Below are 14790 nucleotides of genomic sequence, written 5' to 3' on the forward strand. Positions count from 1 at the left end.
TAGTTATACATGTCTTTGATAAAAAAAAAATGTTTGGGTAAAAAAAAAATGGTTTGGGTAAAAGTTATAGCGTTTACAAACTATGGTACAAAAATGTGAATTTCCGCTTTTTGAAGCAGCTCTGACTTTCTGAGCACCTGTCATGTTTCCTGAGGTTCTACAATGGCCAGACAGTACAAACACCCCACAAATGACCCCATTTCGGAAAGTACACACCCTAAGGTATTCGCTGATGGGCATAGTGAGTTCATAGAACTTTTTATTTTTTGTCACAAGTTAACGGAAAATGATGATTTTTTTTTTTATTTTTTTTTATTACAAAGTCTCATATTCCACTAACTTGTGACAAAAAATAAAAACTTCTATGAACTCACTATGCCCATCACGAAATACCTTGGGGTCTCTTCTTTCCAAAATGGTGTCACTTGTGGGGTAGTTATACTGCCCTGGCATTTTAGGGGCCCAAATGTGTGGTAAGGAGTTTGAAATCAAATTCTGTAAAAAATGACCTGTGAAATCCGAAAGGTGCTCTTTGGAATATGGGCCCCTTTGCCCACCTAGGCTGCAAAAAAGTGTCACACATCTGGTATCTCCGTACTCAGGAGAAGGTGGGGAATGTGTTTTGGGGTGTCTTTTTACATATACCCATGCTGGGTGAGATAAATATCTTGGTCAAATGCCAACTTTGTATAAAAAAATGGGAAAAGTTGTCTTTTGCCAAGATATTTCTCTCACCCAGCATGGGTATATGTAAAATGACACCCCAAAACACATTCCCCACCTTCTCCTGAGTACGGCAATACCAGATGTGTGACACTTTTTTGCAGCCTAGGTGGGCAAAGGGGCCCATATTCCAAAGAGCACCTTTCGGATTTCACAGGTCATTTTTTACAGAATTTGATTTCAAACTCCTTACCACACATTTGGGCCCCTAGAATGCCAGGGCAGTATAACTACCCCACAAGTGACCCCATTTTGGAAATAAGACACCCCAAGGTATTCCGTGAGGGGCATGGCAAGTTCCTAGAATTTTTTATTTTTTGTCACAAGTTAGTGGAAAATGATGATTTTTTTTTTGATTTTTTTTTCATACAAAGTCTCATATTCCACTAACTTGTGACAAAAAATAAAAACTTCCATGAACTCACTATGCCCATCAGCGAATACCTTGGGGTCTCGTCTTTCCAAAATGGGGTCACTTGTGGGGTAGTTATACTGCCCTGGCATTCTAGGGGCCCAAATGTGTGGTAAGGAGTTTGAAATCAAATTCTGTAAAAAATGACCTGTGAAATCCGAAAGGTGCTCTTTGGAATATGGGCCCCTTTGCCCACCTAGGCTGCAAAAAAGTGTCACACATCTGGTATCTCCGTACTCAGGAGAAGGTGGGGAATGTGTTTTGGGGTGTCATTTTACATATACCCATGCTGGGTGAGATAAATATCTTGGTCAAATGCCAACTTTGTATAAAAAAATGGGAAAAGTTGTCTTTTGCCAAGATATTTCTCTCACCCAGCATGGGTATATGTAAAATGACACCCCAAAACACATTCCCCACCTTCTCCTGAGTACGGAGATACCAGATGTGTGACACTTTTTTGCAGCCTAGGTGGGCAAAGGGGCCCATATTCCAAAGAGCACCTTTCGGATTTCACAGGTCATTTTTTACAGAATTTGATTTCAAACTCCTTACCACACATTTGGGCCTCTAGAATGCCAGGGCAGTATAACTACCCCACAAGTGACCCCATTTTGGAAAGAAGAGACCCCAAGGTATTCGCTGATGGGCATAGTGAGTTCATGGAAGTTTTTATTTTTTGTCACAAGTTAGTGGAATATGAGACTTTGTATGAAAAAAAAAAAAAAAAGCATTTTCCACTAACTTGTGACAAAAAATAAAAAATTCTAGGAACTCGCCATGCCCCTCACGGAATACCTTGGGGTGTCTTATTTCCAAAATGGGGTCACTTGTGGGGTAGTTATACTGCCCTGGCATTTTCCAGGGGCCCTAATGTGTGGTAAGTAGGTAAATGACCTGTGAAATCCTAAAGGTGCTCTTTGGAATGTGGGCCCCTTTGCCCACCTAGGCTGCAAAAAAGTGTCACACATGTGGTATCGCCGTATTCAGGAGAAGTTGGGGAATGTGTTTTGGGGTGTCATTTTACATATACCCTTGCTGGGTGAGAGAAATATCTTGGCAAAAGACAACTTTTCCCATTTTTTTATACAAAGTTGGCATTTGACCAAGATATTTCTCTCACCCAGCATGGGTATATGTAAAATGACACCCCAAAACACATTCCCCACCTTCTCCTGAGTACGGCGATACCAGATGTGTGACACTTTTTTGCAGCCTAGATGCGCAAAGGGGCCCAAATTCCTTTTAGGGGTGCATTTTTAGACATTTGGATACCAGACTTCTTCTCACGCTTTGGGGCCCCTAGAATGCCAGGGCAGTACAAATACCCCACATGTGACCCCATTTTGGAAAGAAGACACCCCAAGGTATTCAATGAGGGGCATGGCGAGTTCATAGAAATTTTTTTTTTTGGGCACAAGTTAGCGGAAATTGATATTTTTAATTTTTTTCTCACAAAGTCTCCCGTTCCGCTAACTTGGGACAAAAATTTCAATCTTTCATGGACTCAATATGCCCCTCACGGAATACCTGGGGGTGTCTTCTTTCCGAAATGGGGTCACATGTGGGGTATTTATACTGCCCTGGCATTCTAGGGGCCCTAAAGCGTGAGAAGAAGTCTGGAATATAAATGTCTAAAAAATTTTACGCATTTGGTTTCCGTGAGGGGTATGGGGAGTTCATGTGAGATTTTATTTTTTGACACAAGTTAGTGGAATATGAGACTTTGTAAGAAAAAAAAAAAAAAATTCCGCTAACTTGGGCCAAAAAAATGTCTGAATGGAGCCTTACAGAGGGGTGATCAATGACAGGGGGGTGATCAATGACAGGGGGGTGATCAGGGAGTCTATATGGGGTGATAACCACAGTCATTGATCACGCCCGTGTAAGGCTTCATTCAGACGTCCGTATGCGTTTTGCGGATCCGATCCATCTATCAGTGGATCCGTAAAAATCATGCGGACGTCTGAATGGAGCTTTACAGGGGGGTAATCAATGACAGGGGGGTAATCAATGACAGGGGGGTGATCAGGGAGTCTATATGGGGTGATCACCACAGTCATTGATCACGCCCCTGTAAGGCTTCATTCAGACGTCCGGATGCGTTTTGCGGATCCGATCCATCTATCAGTGCATCCGTAAAAATCATGCGGACATCTGAATGGAGCTTTACAGGGGGGTAATCAATGACAGGGGGGTGATCAGGGAGTCTATATGGGGTGATCACCACAGTCATTGATCACGCCCCTGTAAGGCTTCATTCAGACGTCCGGATGCGTTTTGCGGATCCGATCCATCTATCAGTGGATCCGTAAAAATCATGCGGATGTCTGAATGGAGCTTTACAGGGGGGTAATCAATGACAGGGGGGTAATCAATGACAGGGGGGTGATCAGGGAGTCTATATGGGGTGATCACCACAGTCATTGATCACGCCCCTGTAAGGCTTCATTCAGACGTCCGGATGCGTTTTGCGGATCCGATCCATCTATCAGTGCATCCGTAAAAATCATGCGGACATCTGAATGGAGCTTTACAGGGGGGTAATCAATGACAGGGGGGTGATCAGGGAGTCTATATGGGGTGATCACCACAGTCATTGATCACGCCCCTGTAAGGCTTCATTCAGACGTCCGGATGCGTTTTGCGGATCCGATCCATCTATCAGTGGATCCGTAAAAATCATGCGGACGTCTGAATGGAGCTTTACAGGGGGGTAATCAATGACAGGGGGGTAATCAATGACAGGGGGGTGATCAGGGAGTCTATATGGGGTGATCACCACAGTCATTGATCACGCCCCTGTAAGGCTTCATTCAGACGTCCGGATGCGTTTTGCGGATCCGATCCATCTATCAGTGGATCCGTAAAAATCATGCGGACATCTGAATGGAGCTTTACAGGGGGGTGATCAATGACAGGGGGGTAATCAATGACAGGGGGGTGATCAGGGAGTCTATATGGGGTGATCAGGGGTGATCAGGGGCTAATAAGGGGTTAATAAGTGACGGGGGGGGTGTAGTGTAGTGTAGTGGTGCTTGGTGCTACTTTACTGAGCTACCTGTGTCCTCTGGTGGTCGATCCAAACAAAGGGGACCACCAGAGGACCAGGTAGCAGGTATATTAGACGCTGTTATCAAAACAGCGTCTAATATACCTGTTAGGGGTTAAAAAAAACACATCTCCAGCCTGCCAGTGAACGATCGCCGCTGGCAGGCTGGAGATCAACTCTCTTACCGTCCGTTCCTGTGAGCGCGCGCGCCTGTGTGCGCGCGTTCACAGGAAATCTCGGCCATCGCGAGATGACGCGTATATGCGTTACTGTGCGCAGCGCTGCCACCTCCGGAACGCGATCCTGCGTTAGGCGGTCCGGAGGTGGTTAAGAACTGAGACTTTAGTCAATGTATTCCTGTCAGGAACACATCGGAGCCCTTTTGCACCACCATCAAGGTATCTCAGCGTGCCATGGGTTCCTACCACTAGACTACCCTACGGTGTGTGAACACGGTCTGAGAGGTGCTAAGATACAACTTACAGCCAAGCTTCCACATACCTCCAGAGTGATGATGAGGCTGTAAGCCCCACCTATAACAGACCATGTGACACAGGCTACCAGGTGCAACAGAATGCTACCAGCAGTACGCAATGGCACATTCTAAACATATCAAGAAAAATAACTGAAATAAAGTGGCTTGAATGGGAGGAAATGCTAAAAAAAAAAAAAAACACTGTGGCTTGTTTATAACCGGGGGAGCAATTCCTCCGCATATGATCTGTTGCTAACGGCAATCCCCAGCAAAAATGCATATAATGGAGGATGTTAGCAGCGGACCACATGCACCACAATGGCATCCGACACAAGATGAGATAATGTGTGGAGGCAAATATAAAAATACATTAATCACTGCGAAAGGTGCACCACAATGATAGGCAACTGACAACACTGGCTAATCCCTCAAGCTGATTTTAAGAACTGAGACTTTAGCCAATGTATTCCTGTCAGGAACACATCGGAGCTCTTTTGCACCACCGTCAAGATTATTTATTTAATCTACTTAAAAAAAAATGCCAAAAAACTTAAATTCATCAGAAATCTGGGATCTTGCGCTTTGCATTCTGTAGTGTCTGGGGGTGATTGATGCATGTGTAGTGGGAAACTAGGTGAGGCAGGGGGACCCTATGAGATCCCACCCTTGACATTTGTAAGGTTGTTTCACTTTGTAGCAAGTGCTCCAAATTTATAAAGCATGTAGGACATGCAAACACACTGCACACACTGTCTTTGGTGAATTGTTTGCTTATCTAGGAAATTTTAATACCTAGATTTTAAAAAAAACTGTTGCCACAAAGATACATCTCACACACATATAAAAAAAAAAAAATTAGGAATCCTATTGTTTTTAAATGTAACAGTTGAGGAGAAGCCATAATGGCTTTTTGTTTTCCCAGGAGGTAGGCCACACTCGGTAGTACAAGCAACTTACACATGCATGCTGCCATGTTAGAAGCACATTCATCTTTTTACTCTGTTGGTGTACATATGTATAGGCAAGGTGGTAGAATGTGTCTATTGTACCCCTCAGATGCCGCGTTCATAGCTGATCGCCACATTGATATTATAGTGCAACATAAAAAATAAAAAAATAATAATACCTACCTGATCCATTTGATCGCAAAGGGTCGACAGCCGTCATTTTGATTGAAGATCTAGCATGAAATCTCGCTCTGCACTTTTGTGTGATATCTTCAATCGGGATTGCGACATCCGGCTCTTTGCACTCAAAAGGATGAAGTAAGTATGTTTATTTTTTATTAATTTTTTTACCGCCATTAATGGAAAATCGTTTCGCTAACACGAAGCACAAGGAAATTCTTCGCAGCGAATCAACTTTTCACTGAAATTCAGATTGAATTACACTTTTTCCAACACTAATGTCTATCTGTCTACCCAAGAATAATGTTGTGCGCAATGAAGCAGCATTTATTTTAGGCCTCTTGCACGCAATCGTGTGTCCCCTGTGGACATATTGCGTCCCGCATACGGTGGGTCCGCAATAGACAGGACACCGGGCGTGTGCATTCCGCATCATGGATGCGTACCCATTTACTTGAATGGGTCTGCAAATCCGGAGATGCGGTGTGGAACGGAAGGGAACCACGGAACGGACGGATTCCGTGAATGGGGTCGCGATCCGCATGCAGCTGGCCCACGGTCCGTGCACAATGTCTTTTAACCCTTTGAATTCAATTAACCCAGTTTACAAGGTCATAGGCAGAAAGTGAACCCTGTGGTGTGCATACTGCACCTTATATATTGTTAATATACAGGTTAGGTGGAGTTCTCACTTTAGTTATTTGATCAGTCATTTCCATCAGTTATTGTGAGCCAAAACTTACTTCTATGGGAGAGTTTTCTAGGCATGCTGTGACTTGTGCAGACCTCAATGTACAAGGATGGAGTAGATATTCTTTTACAATCACCTATTCTGAATGGTGGATCCTGGATTTTTTGCATTAATAATAATGTTTATTTCTATAGCGCTACCATATTCCGTAGAGCTTTACAATTCAGGGGGTTCATGTACAAAACAAAAGACATCACAACATAGCTGGATAATATACAACTAAAACACAAGGAATGAGGGCCCTGCTCGCAAGAGCTTACAATCTGTCATTAGTGTGCAGTGTAATAAAAATAACAACAATAAATAGTAATAAAAAATAACAAAAACTAGAATATTTTTTTCTCCCAAAATACAAGCTAGTTAATATAAATTCATTTACAGCAGAATGCCACTGAATAAAGGTACTATTCACGCCATTACACAGCTGCAACTAATTAAAATAAAAACCACAGGAATACAAAAATGATAAATCAAAAATTATTTACAATTTTCAAGGCTAAAAATAGCAGATTCCACAAGGTGAAAAGGGTGACGCTAACAAATAAAAACAAAACAAAACATGGAAACTATATAATATAATGCCATATCAGAAATGCTTTCTTCGATGGTTGGACTGGGAACTTAAAGTGGCCTTGGAAAAAAGCTAACCTGGCCCTTTTTTGTAGTGGGGCTCAAACTGACAAAAGCTAGGGTCAACACAAATAGGCAGGGCCAGCAATACTATATTACAGTACATTATACCACCCCAGCATGGCCAAATACCACAGTGCATCACAAAATTTTTCCCTAGCAGCACAAAATACAGTAACTCCTCAAAAACAGTCTCTCTTTGGTGGCCAGAGCCAGCCGCCACATTCTGTTCTAGGCTAGTGCCCACAAGGTTGGGATATTTTATTTTATGGCCAATGTCTTTAAAGGGCTTCTGTCACCCCACTAAACCGTTTTTTTTTTTTGTTTTTTTTTACTAATAATCCCTATACTGCGAGCTCTGCATACATAAGTTAAATAATCTTTTTGGTTCAGTAGAATTTGATAAAAAGCTATTTTTAAAATATGCAAATTACCTTGCTACCAGCAAGTAGGGCGGCTACTTGCTGGTAGCAGCCGCATCCTCCGATCCTAATGACGCCCCCTCCGCATTGTGATTGACAGGGCCAGGGAACGGAATCGTTCTCTGCTGGCCCTGCCTGTTAGCATTCAAAATCTGGCGCCTGCGCCGCGGCCGTACCTATCTTCAATCTGCGCAGGTGCACTGAGAGGCGGCCGCTCGCTCCTCAATGCGCCTGCGCCGGGTGTAGATGTGACGTCATCGGCGCATTGAGGATGGAGCGACCGAGCGAGTGGCCGCCTCTCAGTGCGCCTGCGCAGATTGAAGATAAGTACGGCCGCGGCACAGGCGCCAGATTTTGAATGCTAATAGGCAGGGCCAGCAGAGAACGATTCCGTTCCCTGGCCCTGTCAATCACAATGCGGAGGGGGCGTCATTAGGATCGGAGGATGCGGCTGCTACCAGCAAGTAGCCGCCCTACTTGCTGGTAGCAAGGTAATTTGCATATTTTAAAAATAGCTTTTTATCAAATTCTACTGAACCAAAATGATTATTTAACTTATGTATGCAGAGCTCGCAGTATAGGGATTATTAGTAAACAAAAAAAAAAAAAAACGGTTTAGTGGGGTGACAGAAGCCCTTTAACTTAGCAGAGGTTTCCACCATTTTCCAACAGGGATGTCCTGGTGATGAATTGACTGTATGTAGTGTAGGAAGGCGCAGGGGTCCGTCATTGACGGAAGGTACGTGTCATCGAGGTTCCTGGCCTCGGCGAGATAAGAACCGGTAATTTTGTGTGTCAGCGGCAGTAAAGCCAATCTGGGCCGGTTCTTATTGGGAGCAGTCAAAGAGCACGGTGGGTGGCTGTTCCCCACGTCCAGGCCAGGTTTTGGGCTGGGGTTTAAAAACCCAGCCAGCAGCTCAACTGGGTGTGGTGTGATTCTCCAAGTGATACTGGAGCTGTGGAATCTCTGTTTTGGGAGCTGAGGAGACCCTCCACGCTGCCAGGCTGAGAGCCACATGAGAGCAGCCTGCTGTGGACTGCAAGGTGATTTGTGGAATCTTGTTATGTGAATTAACACCAAGACCCTGTAAAGTGTTGTTTTTCCTTTTCTGCTTGTTTTGATGTGAATAAACACTGAACTTTTGTTTTCAACCGTGGTCTTGTCTCTGTGTTGCGTCTGCTTACCCTGCCTACCAGAGCAAATCCCTACAGTAGGTTCAAGGTATAGCGTCTTGTATTCTGTCACTGTACTGCAAACACTGCCTTTACTCTATTCAAACATGCTGGCAGAATATCAGTGGAAAGCTGCCTCAGATAAAATGAGTGTTTCCAGTGATAACATTATATATTATAAGGGATTTTCTACAATTCTTTAGTATACTATTTAAAGTGTTGGCTTCCCTTGAGTGAACCTAGGTTAACAATAGTAGAAAATTGTATGTATAGCAATTTCTAAATTTACTTTTATCATCAGAATGAATCTCCGATAGTTTAATAGGGAAAACACAAGACATTAAGATTTTCTGCAGCCTGTCAGCAAACACGAAATGTGCTTGTTTTCCCAACACAATATAGGCTGCTACAGATATTTTTAAGGATACATGCACACGACCGTATGTGTTTTGCGGCCCGCAAATTGTCGATCCGCCCAAAAAAACTGATGCTGTTTCGTATGGCATCCGTTTTTTTTGCGGATCCATTATTTTTGCAGATCCACTGTAATAATGCCTTGTCTGCAAAATGGAAAAAAATAGGACATGTACTATTTTTTTTGCAGGGCAACAGAACAGATTATTTTTTTCTCCTGGACCTTTGGGGCCCACAATGGTATGAGAGTCTGGGCCCACCAGAGGATCCTCTGGTGGGCAAGTCTGACTCTGCAGAGACATACTTAGGTATAGTAGAGACCCTATGTATGTACCTCTATGGCTAAAAACTTTGAACAGACTGGAGGCATAATATGGGTTTATGAATAGGCTCTCTAGGAAGGCGCAAGGGTCCATCATTGACGGAAGGTATGTGTCACCAAGGTTCCTGGCCTCGGAGAGGTAAGAGCCGGTAGTTTCAAGTGTCAGTGGCAGCTAGTGCTGATTGACACTGTTTGCTGTTTATTATAGCTGCAAAGCCGATCCGGAATGGCTCTTACTGGGAGTAGCCAAAGTGCTGGGTGGGTGGCTGCTCCCCACGCTCCAGGCCGGGTCTTGGTTTGGGATATAAAAGCACAGGCAGCACTGTCAGGTGGTGTGGATTATTCTCCATCTGACAGGGAAGCTGTGGAGTCTCTGTGTTTGGAGATCTAAGGATGTGTGCCGTGCTAAAGGGCTGAGAGCCGTATTGCTAGGAAGCAGGCTCCTAAAGCCTGTTATGGACTGCTGCTGACAAGGTGAATGCTTTTTGTTCTGTGGACTTAACATGGTGTGAATGAACACCAAGACGGCGAACTGTCTTTTTGTTTGTGTGAATAAACACTGAACTGTTTAAGTCAAAGACTTTGTTTTTGCCTCTGTACTGCGTCCGCTAATCTGCCTACCAGAGCGAATCCCCACAGCTCTTGCAAGACAAAGAAGCATAAGATAAGACAGCTCAACATCTGAAGGACCCATCCTGTTTTGGCATTGGGAAGATGACCCATTGATGTCAATAAGCACTGTGTAATACTAAAATTCTCCTGCAGTAATGCTAACCAGCTGCTTCCTCTAGCAATAACAAGTCTACACCAGGCATCATCAAACTGCGGCCCTCCAGCTGTTGTAAAACTACAACTCCCACAATGCCCTTCTGTAGTCTGATACCTGTAGGCTGTTCGTGCATGCTGGGAGTTGTAGTTTTGCAACAGCTGGAGGGCCGCAGTTTGAGGATGCCTGTTCTACACATTGTTGAGTTGCGCAACATGAACAATCCCTTTAGAGTGAAAAGAATCCTGTAGACTTCTGGATTCCCATTTTCTACTTCCCGTCATCCAATGTTATTTCCATCTTTTTTTTTGGTTTTATTTGATGGACATATATTATTTTCATTTATATAGATGGAGCTTCAATTAAAGAGGACTTTTAACCCCTCCAGACATGTCTGTTGTCGTAACTACTTGCATTCCCCATGCAATAACAACTCTGGAGCATATGTTCTTATGCCAATCCTCAGTTTTTTCTACAGGAAATGATGAATGAATTGCCAGCAGCTTCCAGTATAGGTACAGATGGGGGTTACCAATTGGGTGTGTGTCCCTGCATAGTCTGACACCAGCAGCACTGATTGGACGGAGTCATAAACACCTGCTACTGGTAACATCCAGCAGTACCTTTATTGCGGACTGCTGGCAATTTTTTTGTAAATTTCTAACAGGAATAAGACAGGACAAGCACAACATAGAGTCTCCAGAATTGGTATTACATGGGGAATGCAAGTAGTTACTAAAACTGACATGTCACAAGAGCTGACAAGTTCTCTTTAAGCTATGCAAAACCGTTGAATCGGAATTCCCAAACATTTTTGTGAAGCATTTTTTTTAACCAATTAACAAGCATGGACGAAAAGGAAGCAATCAGCTTGTTAAATTTGCCATAAACTTCTGCTTTCGTTATTTATGGTATAGTATTTCTGGTCTCCGTAATAGTGCCAAAATGCATAGCTAGAAGGCTTTCCTACCCCGACTTATTTTCCTGATAGCTTAAATAATGACAGAAGAGGCTAAAACAAATTGGGTGATTTACTGTCTTATTTTCTATGTGACAGCTGTGTGTTGATTGGTAAATATGGTCTACCCTGGGTGTGCTAATACGTCTGTAGCTATTGACAAATTGGTTCCTCCTGCTAAAGATCTTCAGAAGGAATTTCTGTTCATTTCTGAAAAGCCAGAAAAAAATAAACTTGCATAATTATGGGAGGAGGAAGACGAAGCTCAAGGAATTTCCGTTGACTAGACATCTAAGTGATTTACAGCAACCATAAACATGTCAAGCATAACTTTCTCACCTGAAGCGAACGAACACTTCATCATTGCTAAGAGACAACTTGCTGATGTTGCTCTCCTATCATGTTATCAACATGTTTAGGGTTGTTTGTATTTGTTTGTCAAATGTTTGGGTCATGGAGACTCATCTCTGGAATCTCAATATTTCTGGCCAGCGTCCTTTATTATATATCAGGGGGAAAGGTAATCTTGTCGAGACGGTGTCTGTAACAGTACAGCAACCTGTCAAAACTGGTGGGTGTCTCCTCAGACTCTGGAGTCAAAATCCTGTCAGGAAGCCATAGTGTAATGTGCTGGCTTAGAAAAGGAACAGTAGATGTAACCTCTGGAGAGCTAGAGGACATGCCACAACATAGCTCTGCCTTTCACTGAAATCTCTGCTAGCCATTAGTGGGTGAACAGAACAAATAAAACTGCTTAGTGAGTGAGTGTTTTGTGAGTTCTACTCATGAGCATTTCACATGTAGGTGGACCTGCGCAAACGAGCTACTCCTTGTGCCAGGTATGTGTTTGCTACGAGCATGTGAAAAGTTAACATTACTTCATTCAGTTGCTTTCATTATTTTTTCCGTATTCAAGTCAGACAAAAGTATCCTTATATATAAAGAACTACTAAATGAAATACACACAAAGGTTTTTTTTTATTTCATATTTTTTTAATTATTTTTTAAATAAAATAAAATGTAATTGGAATGATTTAGGCCCGAAATGAAGGTTAATGTCAAATTAAACAGCCAAACTTGACGTTCTTGTGATATAGCTTTGTGGTAAAGTTACCTATCCGCTTGATAGCTCTGTGAAACTGTTGCCTACAGAGATGGGCTCTTGACACTGTCTGCCAGCCCGAGGCTGTCCGCTTTGTGTCTGCTTTAATTGAAAATTAATAGTTAGGAGGTTGCTATGGAAATGATACCATTGCTTGCAGACAGCAAACCCAGCTTTTTTTGCAAAGAGACACTAGTGGTATTGTTTGTCCTTGTTGACCTTGGAAGTTCAAAAGCCCGGAGGAGGAAAGGAGATGCAAATATTTTACTTAAAAAAAAAATAATTTACATATTGATAGTATTATTTTTTAATGGCAGAAACATTTTTATTTTTTTTCCCCTGATGCCTGAACAGACAAAGAATCTATACCGTGTATTGGAAAATTGTTAATTGCCAGAACTCAGTATAGCAGGTAGATAAGAAAAAGGAACTAGACAACATGTCATGGTTTTAGGAAACCTAAAAACATTAGTGTGAAAATGTTACTTGACTGATGTGATAATGGAAACTATCATTTATTTCCTCTGAGTACCTAAAGTCATTTGTGTCATTATATACATTATTCATGGCCTCTTTGAAATGTGTAAGCTTTGTGGACAGTTGAGAACAATATAAAAAGGTGAAGAAAATGAAATCCATGTAGCCTGCCATGTTTACCTTAATTTGCCTCTACAATTATCTCTCTACTTCAGCAGGATGAAGAGCGATTGCCTTCCAGCTGTTTGGCGATTTAACCCTTAAAGTTCCACGTGGAATTTTTGAAGTTCATTATCATCAGGCCTCATTCAGACGCCCGTATGCTGTCCGAAAAAATGCGGATCCGTTATTTTTGCAGACAGTGCGGCATGTCCGCAAAAAAAATAAACGGATTGCATTTTGTTTCTTTGCTGATCCATAGACTACAATAGGGCCATGTCCTGATTTTCACTGACAAGTATAGGACGTGTTTCATTTTTTTTGCTGAGCCGTGCAATGGGAGAAAAAGGCCCCATAGAAGTGAATGGGACAGCATCTAATCCGCAAAAAAACGGATCCGCATTTTTGCGGACAGCATACGGCCGTCTGAATGAGCCCTTAATTGGATGTTATTTATGTAGCACCAACATACTGTGTGCCGCAGTAACATGCTATGAATAAGAAACACCAAATACGGAGTGAATCCTTTATTTTTTATGAACCGTTTTGCTTTTATTAACAATTATACACATTTTCTGAACTTGGCTACTGTATGATAAAAAACTGTTAGAAATATATGAAAGATTCAGACTTATATATATATATATATATATACAAAACATATAAACTATAAAAATGTAGTTCTGCCATATAAGTCGTCTATTAAGGTTACGCTCATAGGTGGTAGTAAAATACGCCTGGGGCCCAGAAAGTGAAATTTGCTACAATTATCTAAAACGTCGCATTATAGGTTATTAGACGTAGTTATTTTAAGTACTTTGTGCACCTTCACCCTCCTCAGTTTAATGTTAAGATGTGAATGAAAGTAAAGGCAGATGTGGAGTAATTGAAACTTGTTGGATAATACAAATTACCGGGGCAAGATTGTATCGGAGGTAAAAGCGGGCTATCCAAGTTTGCCCGCCAGACTCTGCAGGTCCAGAAGTCTCCCCTTCCCCATCCATGGCAAGCAAAATGGGACTCCCCTATCCATGCTGGGCATTGTTGTCATTTAGTCTTTAAGTGTGACGGTATATTTTTAAAAACTTTTTTTTTTTAAACGCCGACCTACGAATAAACTTTTGGCCCCTAGTTGATGTGCGACACATTCCTCCGATATTATTATTATTTTTTTTAAGCCTGTGTGGCACAAAGCGAGACGTTTTCTCAGACAAAAAGTGCTTTTTCCAAGACATTTATCATACATGACCCCAACACGTCTGCCTTGGGTGTAACTCTCGGAGAACTAGCCAGCTCGGAGGAGGATAAAAAAAAAAAAAAAAAAAAATGCAAACAAGTCTTTGATACAAGTGAATGTAGTTTTGGGAGAGTGGTAGCACTGACACCGGGAGGCTTGGATTCCCCCTCCTTTTATTCTGATGGTGTCTACACAAACACTGCCTGGCTACCTACAGTATAAAATCTTAAAACTCCATGTGGTGTTGTGAGCTGGTAGCAGATGGACTTTCTTTTGCATCTGCTGTGTACAGGCTTGGCTTTGTACTCTTTTCCTGGGGGAGAGAAAGTCTTTCTTCTCTGCTAGTTCATTCCTGTTTTTGTGAAGCAGCTAAGAAAACATCTGTGGCAGGCAGAAAAAAAAAATTGACAAAGGATTGACAAACACCATTAGCTGAAAATTTTCCATTTCATTGCAACTATGCATTGTTTACTTTACTGTAAATATCTTAGTACATCATCCTGCGACTATGCTGGCAGACACGCTGGAGCACTGTGATTTCAATTAAGGTTAGTAATTGATGCTATCTAGTGTTTAAAGGCTGGGGCTTG

The 14790-nt window shown here is 42.3% G+C and overlaps 1 protein-coding gene across 2 annotated transcripts in view; it reads left to right on the forward strand.

The window, feature by feature from the left end:
- The first annotated feature begins 14133 nt into the window (after nucleotides 1-14133).
- FOXP2 (forkhead box P2) overlaps nucleotides 14134-14790 on the forward strand; it is a 271775-nt gene continuing 271118 nt past the window's right edge. Inside the window, exon 1 of one of the 2 annotated variants that reach the window (XM_040411193.1) lies at nucleotides 14134-14748. The gene's annotated coding sequence lies outside the window, so the exon portion shown is untranslated. The remainder of the gene's footprint in view (nucleotides 14749-14790) is intronic. The other variant, XM_040411250.1, reaches the window with a different exon arrangement.

This window comes from Bufo bufo, chromosome 1 (genome assembly GCF_905171765.1).
Source record: "Bufo bufo chromosome 1, aBufBuf1.1, whole genome shotgun sequence".
Taxonomy (NCBI): domain Eukaryota; kingdom Metazoa; phylum Chordata; class Amphibia; order Anura; family Bufonidae; genus Bufo; species Bufo bufo.